At 36.2% G+C, this 10,238-nt stretch overlaps 1 protein-coding gene across 1 annotated transcript in view; it reads right to left on the reverse strand.

Annotated features, from left to right (window-relative positions):
• LOC114351952 (uncharacterized) overlaps positions 1 to 10,238 on the reverse strand; it is a 62,288-nt gene that overhangs the window by 22,608 nt on the left and 29,442 nt on the right. The window lies entirely within an intron of this gene.

Raw genomic sequence — 10,238 nt, forward strand, 5'->3', positions numbered from 1 at the left:
AAGAATGAGAAATCCCCCATCGCTGGTTATGATTTCTGATATTTTGTAGACACCCAGATGGTTGTTAAGAGATGCTGAGCTGGAGTCTTGTGTATTGGATCGGCTATCAGAATCCCACGTACCTCGTTTCATCCGTTTTGAATCTCGCCGGGGTCCGATTTTCTCCGGTATCCGACGCTCTGGGTCCACCTGCTCGTCGTCCGGAAGACACTCGTCCCCTTTGGCGCCAACCACCATCACGTACATGTCGTTCGCGGTCACACACGCGCGGTCAATTGCACTTTTTAATTTTAAACTTAGTATAAGAACGTTGAGAAATAAATTATTTCAGTAAAAATCTGAGCAGAGTTTCTGCTTACGATGTTGCTAGTTTGGAAGTTAAAGACGCTATGAAGAACTCCGAGCAAGCTCGCCCCCAGGTGACTAAAATGGCGGCAAACGGAAGTAAGTCAAATCAATTCCTATTAAATAATTGCGGAAATGACGTCATTTAAGGTATAAAATGGTGAAAAACTACACCGGAAGTAGACGCATCTCTCACCAGATGCTGTGCATCGTCACATGCCGAATAATATAAAACTATTAAAAGTACGATTAGTTTAAATGGCAAAAGTTGAGGCAATAGAATAGACTAATTTTAGTTTGACATTTATATTTCTTAAGTTGTTTCTTTCATTCATATTTATTCATCGTTCTTAGGTACATACAAGTAAAGTAATTAAAACATGGTTGACACAAAAAGACAATATTTATGATTTAAAGAAACAGTAAGTATGTCGTGTTTCTAAACTTTAAAATACCTAAAGGTGCGATTTTGCAAAAAAAACTGGTTTTTAGTGGGTAGGCCTTGCCCTTCAGGCAAGAAGAGCCCCACATAACTCATTGGCTCCCCCGGGCTGGCGAGTATGCAGTTTCAAGCATTTTCCAGTCGAAATAAAAAAAAAAAGGTTGCACCACCCAACTTAGACCGTAGACGATAACCGGTGCTTTTTGTATGGATTTTGACAATTTTTTGACATTTGACAAAGTTAAAGTAAGATGGTGCAACCCAGCCTAAGTATGTTTAAAGTCTAATATGCTTAAACGTAGTTCAGATGTGGTTAAATTTTCTTGAGACTTTTATTTGGACTTAAAATCCATAAGCTTATTACAGCATCATCTAGCTAGACTAGCTGCTACGAGTATAGTGCATAGACATTTCTTAACTTTCCTGATTTGCAAAAAAGAAAACAACGAAAGGTTTATTGTATTCAAATAATAACGTCGTTAAAATGACGTTAGAAAAATAATCTTCGTTTCTCCATTCAGACGGTAATTGAGGTGATATTACTTCGTTCAGGGTTCAATGCGTCTATTGATCTATTCTATTTATTGTAGGTACATGTGTTGATTTGATTAGTAAGTAGATATTATAATAGTCTATTTTTATAAATGGCCGACTGGCCGTATTTATGACAATTAGAAACGTTTAAAGAAACATCTAGGTACAATTTCGAACTTATGCTTCGAAGACGAAGGTGACCTAAGTCTTCTTAGATTCAAAAATGTATCCAACTGCAATGGTTTAAAATAATAGGACAGAATTACCATAATGTGAATTTACTTGTTAAATTCAATAGAGTGCATTGATAGTGTGTATCTACTAATGAGCAGTATTGACGACTTCTTTTATTTAAGGCTTTACCATACCATAACTTGTGTTTTAATAATGCAATGTTGGTGGTCCTGAATTTTTTTCAAAACTTGGGTCACTTTCTTCCTTCCTGAAAATCAGGTGATCCAAAACAGGCATAATGGGGTGTTACAGAAGTGTCAGTTTTCATTAATTTCCATTTTCACAAGCGATTAGATAAAATCTTGCTGCAATTAATTGAATATCAAATTGGTGTCTAGTTATTATAATATTTACAAGTTATAGCTTGTCAATCATATACCAGCTTTCTACCGGTACATAACGTAATAAATTCCTTACGCCCTGCAAGGCATTCGCATTGCGGTGTAGAATTGTACAAGGTGTATTATATTACATACATTTATGACGTTTATTAGATGTGAATGACGCCAGTTCAGTCCACACCATGCAATCGGCTTAATGTTGTCAATTTTGTACGGAAACAGTGCATGTACGCGGAAAAAATTTAAACAAACAAACTACCAAATTAGCACCTTTTACCTCTTCACTTAAGGTCCAGAATATCATCGCGTGAAAGCGGTTACAAAAGTGTCTTGCAGGGACCACTTTTAGTCCACCTTTGTTTGTGTTTTAATGACATAAACTATTTGCCACATTTACACGCAATTCTCTTAGTACCCCATAATTAAAGTATGTTAATAATTTTACTAGATGTTTCCTAATTAATAACACAATGTAATAGTAGTTGACATAGTGTGACATACGTTTCAAAATTTATGATGATGTATGGTGTAAGGCAGTTTATTTCGTTAGTAACTAAAACTACTACTAATTCATAATAGAGTAATTACATAAAACATATATATGAATCTGTTGGCATAAGTAGTGTTCAAGTGTCCAATTTCAATATTACGTACAATACAGGGTGGAAACGATAAGTGATCTCACTCGATTATTTCTAAACCATACAAGATATCGAAAAACTGGTGCCTGATCCTGAAAGTGCTTTACGAGCGCTTTCAAACGGCACCAATAACAGGTTACAGAATAAACTGGATCTATCCGAAAATTCAATGTTTCCGGCTTCCATACATTTGGTACAGCCTCATAATATTAAAAACTACAGAAGGTATCGTAAAATTGATTACTGATCCTAAAAGTGCTTCACGAGCTCTATCCAACGGTATCAATATTAAGTTACAGAATAAACTGGATCTATCCAAAAATCCAATGTTTCCATCCCCCATACATTTAGTACTACCACAGTCATGGCACTCATCTCTTGATACTTGATACAACACTTTATAGCAAGTAAAGCCTAAAACTAATTTTTTCCTTGAATAATTTTAAATAAAAATGCAATTTACGAGTTTTTTTTTAGGTTCATTATTTAATTTTAAAAAATTACACTCAATATTGTGTGGTTGGCATACATTTAGTATGGAAGCTGGAAACATTGAATTTTCAGATACTTCCAGTTTATTCTGTAACCTGTTATTGGTTTGAAAGAGTTCGTAAAGCACTTTCAGGGTCAGTAACCAGTTTTTCGATATCTTGTATGGTTTAGAAATTATCGAGTGAGATCACTTATCGTTTCCACCCTGTATAGCTAATAACTAATTCGAATTCTAATTAAACTGAGATAAAAAAATCTAATGCTTGTTATTTTGAAAATTGTTTGTGCATAGAATTGGAATCACTATGGTTTTTCCAAATTATATTTTGGTTCCACAATTAACCTTTGAATACAATAATAAATTTTCTAGATAAATTGCGCCACCACAAAATTCCCAAAATGATTTTAACCAAATATTAATTTACTCTGATTAATTTTCCTATGTTACTTGAAAGTTTAAAATAAATAAATAACCTTGGATATTTTACACTGCGCCTTCTAGTCCCAAACTTTAAAACAATTTAAAACAAGTCATTGTTATCATATAACAATTAATTGAATTAATATAGTAGTTATTCATCTTATTTATGAGGTATAAAAAAATAAGTACCACCTATGGGAGAGTTGAAGTTCAAGAGCCCCATGATCATTATGTAAAAATATTGCTATTGTGCTTAGGTATTATAATACCCGTGCAACGCTAAAGATTATTCTGCTGTCATTGCTATAATATTACAATAGCAATGACTTCAACTCGAGTATTATTCGAAATCTCTATTCACCTGAAGAAATAGATAAAGCCAGCTTATGGTTACGAAACTTTAAGCTAAACATAGCATCCATTGACTATTAGAAAGCAACCACGATGAAAATAGCAAAACTGAATGCAGACCACAAATTGAAGTTTGACGATTTTCAAAATGTTAGACCTTTCATTCTCATCTTTCATGTTTTAATTTTGTATTGTTTTTGAAGCGAATAATTTATTATACCTAGCCTATACTATCTATACTAATTACAAATGCGAAAGCAACTCTGTCTGTCTGTCTGTCTGTCTTGCTTTCACGCCTAAACTACTGAACCAATTTTAATGAAATTTGGCATTTTGAATCCCGGAAAAGGACGTAGGATAGTTTTTATTCCGGTTTTGAAACAGGGACGGGACGCGCGCGATATAGTTTTTCTGTGACAGACAAAATTCCACGCGGGTGAAGCCGCGGGCGGAAAGCTAGTAATTTATATCTATGAATTTCGGTAGAGTGCATGAAGGTAATTAAATTCTACCTCGTGTCTTATTTTTACCGTATTTGCCAATATTATTCTTATCAGCGAAATAAATAAAAAATGCATTAATGACATCATCATGTAGCCCAAATTAACATGTCTTTATAATATCAATATTGACTTATTACTAGTCATTCTTGGTAATCAAAAAATACCTCATTATAATTGTAGACTTTTGATCCCAACGAATGTTAAACTTTGACCCAGTGGGCTTTTCCAAAAGATGAGCCCATGAGTCTGCAAAACTCTTCTATGACCACTGGCGTCTTTTATACTGGGATTTACAACTTTTTATCGACATAGTAAGTGCATATTGCAATATTAATAATTATACTAAGCTACTAAGCCCCTTGCGGTTTTTGATGACGCTATTACAGATTTTATTACAGCAATAAGCCTATATTAGGAAATTTAGCTCAGGTTTTGAAATACGTAAGTATGTAGGAATTTTAGAAGATAGAGCACATTCTTTTCAGACAATCCACCATTTTCATCCATGGGGAAAATGGAAGAAGCATTCTTATTGGTCGGCCGTTTGGTGTAGTGGTTCAAATTGCTCTACTATGTCGAGGTCGCGGGTTCGATTCCCGCACAGTACATACATTTTTGTGTGCATGAACTTCATGCATAATAATGTATAATGTTCATGCCAAGAACATATTTGTTTGGGTATTTTCTATCTATATGTGTGTATTTACAAAAAAAAATATTTACCTATGTTTATATCCGTTGTCTAGTACCCATAGTACAAGCTTTGTTTAGTTTGGGACTAGAGACGCAGTGTAAATGTCCAAGGATATTTATTTATGTATTAAGTCTATGGCTAACTTCTATTGCTACGCCACACGCAACATTTTTCGGATTTTGCATGCTACAAAATCCGTTTAAAGAGAGGATAAAAAATCAACGATTACACATTTTTATCCACGTACTACCCCGAGCAATGTTATCTTACCTTGTACCAATGTGTAACGGTACGATGCGTAGTTTTAAGGTAAGCATAGACTAGAGCATTTACTTGTAACAGAACAAAGAACCGCTCTATGGATGTTCTAGTGTATCACCTCTATTAACCGCCTCTGTGGTCTAGTGGTAAGACCACCTGCTTCAGACGCAGAGGTCCCGGGTTCGATTCCCAGTGGGGGCAGATTTTTCTGTTCGGTTTGGTTGGTGGTAGGGCTTGTTCCAAGTCCGCCTGGCTAGCTACCACCATCTTACCTAAGTCTGTCGCCATAACAACAATGTTAAAAGCATTGTTTTGTTCCGGCAGTTAGAGGTAAGATAGCCAGTTCCTCCGTGGTTGAGGATTCCGGGTGAAGCTCGCTTCCACCTTCGGCCTGATCATCACTTACCATCAGGTGAGATACAGGCCAAGAGCTTCCTCGTTGTGGATAAAAAAATCACCCTTTCACGAACCAAAAGTCGAGCATGCTCACCTTTTTCAACCGACTTCAAAAAAAGGAGGAGGTTCTCAATTCGACCCGTATGTTTTTTTGTTACAACCTAATTGTACAAATCAACGAGCGTATTGTTGTAACATTTTGTCGAGCCTTTGCACGAGCGTAGGTGATATACATTTCAACAAAGATAGAATGCAAGGAACAATGAAGTGTTACGAGTAAACCCACACTCGCTGTGAGCGCTCTGAGCATTTTCAGAAACGTTACTTTACATCAAATGTTTTGGCAACTGAGCTTTTACCTGTTTTGTACCATTCGTAAAAACGTCACATTACATAGAAATGCTCTAGTTTATACTCACCTTTATGTCAACAATAAATAAATAAATAATAGTATGGGATGTCCAAGATCTAGAATAACTTAGTGACGAATGAATTTTGGTTATTGTGAAAGACACTTTTGATTGAGGTAAAGGAAAAGGTCCCTTTTGGTGTGAGTTTGGGTGGTTGTGAGGAAAATTTTCATGTTGTAAAGGTAAAACGAAATAGATATTAATTTTACAGGTACAGGTGCATGAAACATTCTTCCGCGTATTCAAAAGACCTGTGTACCTACCATGAGTTTACGTTATGTGTGCTCGCTAGCGAATACGTCAAAAATCTCTATGAAGATTTTGTTTCTTGAAAGTAGCCGCTAGGGGCGCTGCACAATATGTCATACAATTAATGTCATTTTTTTACGCAGTCGCTAGCGAGCACACCTAACGTAAACCCATGGTAAGCACACTGATGAACTCAGCGACCGCAAATCAAATATTGGTCTTTTGTTGGTGTCACACAAAAGAAACCTGTCACATATACATAGAGTTTGCATATTCTTTAAGTACCTAGTCCCTATAGAGACAGCTCATATTATTATGATATTGTTTACAGCACTACAGCACATCAGCCTACAATCCTACATAATTCTTTTTTTTATGCATAACATAACATAGGCAGGTATCTTTGAGTCTTCCAAGTGACTTGGTTCACTTTTAGCTTGGTCCACGGGTCAAGTCACTTCAAATAGTTTTTCTTCCAGTGACTGGGCCCCCAGTCAAAGTTCCAGATTCTAGAGTAGATTTTTGTTGTTTTGATGTTTAATTTATTAATTAAACATTGAAGGCGAAACCCTTCAGTCACTGGCAAAAAAAACTATTTAAAAATTCGAACTAGCGATTTGGCCCGTGGACCAAGCTAAAAGTAAAGAAACTACAACACACTAAAAGACTTAATTTTTGTTACAAAATACTCGTAAACTCTATTAAAACTGCATTAAATGTCACAGTGTTTATGACCTTAGAGTGTCTCATCTTTAAAGTAATTTTAAGCTTTCGAATGACATAAGCATTTCTCACATTTGACCTAAGTGTTATCCCAAATCCCATGACTAACATTCGAGTTCCACATACTGCGTAAAAAGGGGATGGCCTGAGACCGTACCAGAATATAATAACTTAAATAATGCTATTTTGCACTTTAATGTTACGTAGGTTGATATTTTAGCGCTATAACAAGTTTGATTGATGACTTCATTGCGATAATCCAACTAGAATTTCAATTAAATATTATGATTTTATGTAAAAGTTAACATTCAACTTTCTTGTACGGAAGTAAATAACAGTATTCGTTTTCTGGTACCCCACAGTACAGCTTTGCCTAGTTTGGGACTAGATGGCGCAACGCAATATAAAGGGTCCAAAGATATTAATTTCGTTCGTTCGTTCGTTTCAGCCAAATGACGCTGCTGGACAAAGGCCTCCCCCAAGGATTTGCACAATGAACGGTCCTGCGCTGCCCGCATCCAGGCTCATCCCGCGACCTTTACCAGATCGTCGGTCCACGATCGTCGATATTTATTAATAAATTTTATATTTAGTAGAGCTTTGCTTAGTAGTAGCATAGTTTTAAAATAAGACGGGTGGCTATATACAGGGTGGAATTTTGTAATGCCACCTGGAGGGAAGGTACTCTTAATACTGTAGATAGAAAATTTTACTCAAAGCTTGCCAGACCCGCTTGTCAGACCCGAGAATCGAACCAGCTCAAATCTGTTAAAAATTACAGCCTGTATTTTTATTGAATCAATCGTTAGGGTTAAGTATAAAGATAAAACCTCTCTAAGAAATATTAAATCTTAAATAATTGTAATTAATTTAGGTACAGAAAATTGTATAGTATGGTGGTAAATTTTCGAAACATTTTCGGAAATCTTTGAATGCAGTTCTTTTTCTTTTCAAGAATAAAGGAATGTTTTCTTTGAGTAACTTTTTCTATCTACAGTATTAAGAGTACTTTCCCTCCAGATGACAGCACAAAATTCCACCCTGTATATTCTATTGACCCAACCTCATCTAGGGTGTAAGTAGAGATCCACTGCGTAACTACGCCTTCGCGTAAAACTGACGTAAATTACGTCATCGTCGACGTAATACTTCAGATATTGAGTTTCTGACGCTGTAACGTATAGAGTCCCATTACGTAATGTCAACGTACTCCCCTGGGTGACGACATATTAGATATTGTTACAGCAAGTAAAACGTACAGACGACGGAATGTTAACGTAAGCACTGTGGCATCTGGCATCTTAAGTGTTTATTAATAGGTTCGATTTTGAAACAAATACAAATACACTAAAAACTATTTAAATGTAGATGTCACCGTAAAATTGTGAATTCCGTCAGATTATAATTTGACGTAGTTAAATTACAATCTAACCTAACCTAACCCACTGTTAGTTTACAATCTAACGCGTTATATTATAAACTGACAGAGTTCACAATTTCACGTTGACATATAACTTCATAGCGATAAGACCGCCTAGTTGTACCTTGTGTGTTCCTTTTCTTTCTGTTCTTATCTTTGGTGTGCAATAAAGTGTATTTATTATTATTATTATATATAACTCAAAGGTGACTGACTGACTGACATAGTGATCTATCAACACACAGCCCAAACCACTGGACAGATCGGGATGAAATTTGGCATGTAGGTAGATGTTATGACGTAGGCATCCGCTAAGAAAGGATTTTACGATACTCCACCCCTAAGGGGGTAAAACGGGATCCACGCTTAAGAAGTCGCGGGCGGCCGCTAGTTGCCTGTATAAAGCTCAAAGATAAATTACTTATTTTTAGCGTTATTGTCATGTAAAGAGTAAATTTATTAACGTTTTACAGCTTTCCCCGTCAGTCAATCGAGAAAACCACAGAATTAGAACAATTACGGTAAATACCGGTTATTGACAAAAGTCAAAGTCAAATTCAAAATTTATTTATTTGTATAGACCACGGCTGTCCAGACCATGGCCCGCGGGCCACGTGCGGCCCGCGGTTTGGATTATTGCGGCACGTAATATAATCTTTTTTATCTTCTGTAATTTTTTGGAGCACCTCAAATACATGGACGAAATAATCATCGAATTTGAACGGCGTTTTGCAGATTTAAAAAAAATTGTGAGTGATATAGCACTCTTCACTCATCCATTAACGATCGCAGTTGAGAGTGTGAAGATTGATTATCAACTGCAACTGTGTGATCTGCAATCAGACCCCTTTTACAAGGGCAGAACTGAAACAGCACTTGATTTTTTTAAGCTCCTCGCTGAACGTTTCCCGAAACTGACGAATTTCGGGCAAAAAATGGGCTCGATGATGGGCAGTACCTACCTTTGTGAGAATGCATATTCAACAATGAAGCTTATTAAATCGAAATACAGGTCTTCATTGACAGATACTTCACTTAAACATGCACTGCGCCTACTACTAATATTGAGGTTGATGTTGACAGAATTATTGTAAAAGACAAATTAATGAAAAAGTAGATAATAAATAACGATATTATTAGTACCAGTATTTTATTTTTATAAATATTTTGCGGCCCACCAATGTATTTAATCATTTTTATTGGCCCTAGGTCCCATCTAGTTTGGACACCCCTGGTATAGACTATTAAATAGTTCTTACAAATCGTCAAATATTTTGCTCTTAAGGAGCCTCTACATGTCTCATAATCTTTTTACCCTACCAGCGCTTCGAGACCAACATTTGGCTAGTGCTGAGAAGAAGCGCCGCAACAAACTCAGTCACTACTGTCTGCCGGTTAATATACCTAAATAAATAGAAAAAGCAGTAGTAGCTACATTTGATTCAGGAGCAGTTCACTGAATTTACCACGCATTCTTGTATGGTGTATCTTATAACACACATACTCGTATATCTTATAACCACATTGTCATATTAGGTACACAATTTATGTCCTTATTAGGATTACAATACAATCTGATCGAGCTAACTGCGCACCACGCTGGAATGCGACTCTCCCTCCCACTTACTCGCAAACCTCCCCACATTCACCCCGTCCGTATCAGAGCGTTGATGTGACGTCACGGCCGCTAGGTGTGCTGTTAACTCAATCTAGTGGTATCAACCTGCTACGAAATCACACATTTAAATCTATTTTAAAGGATTTTTGGATTTTTAATTTTA

This window comes from Ostrinia furnacalis, unplaced genomic scaffold (assembly GCF_004193835.3).
Source record: "Ostrinia furnacalis isolate ACB-3 unplaced genomic scaffold, ASM419383v2 OfSCF1226, whole genome shotgun sequence".
NCBI lineage: Eukaryota > Metazoa > Arthropoda > Insecta > Lepidoptera > Crambidae > Ostrinia > Ostrinia furnacalis.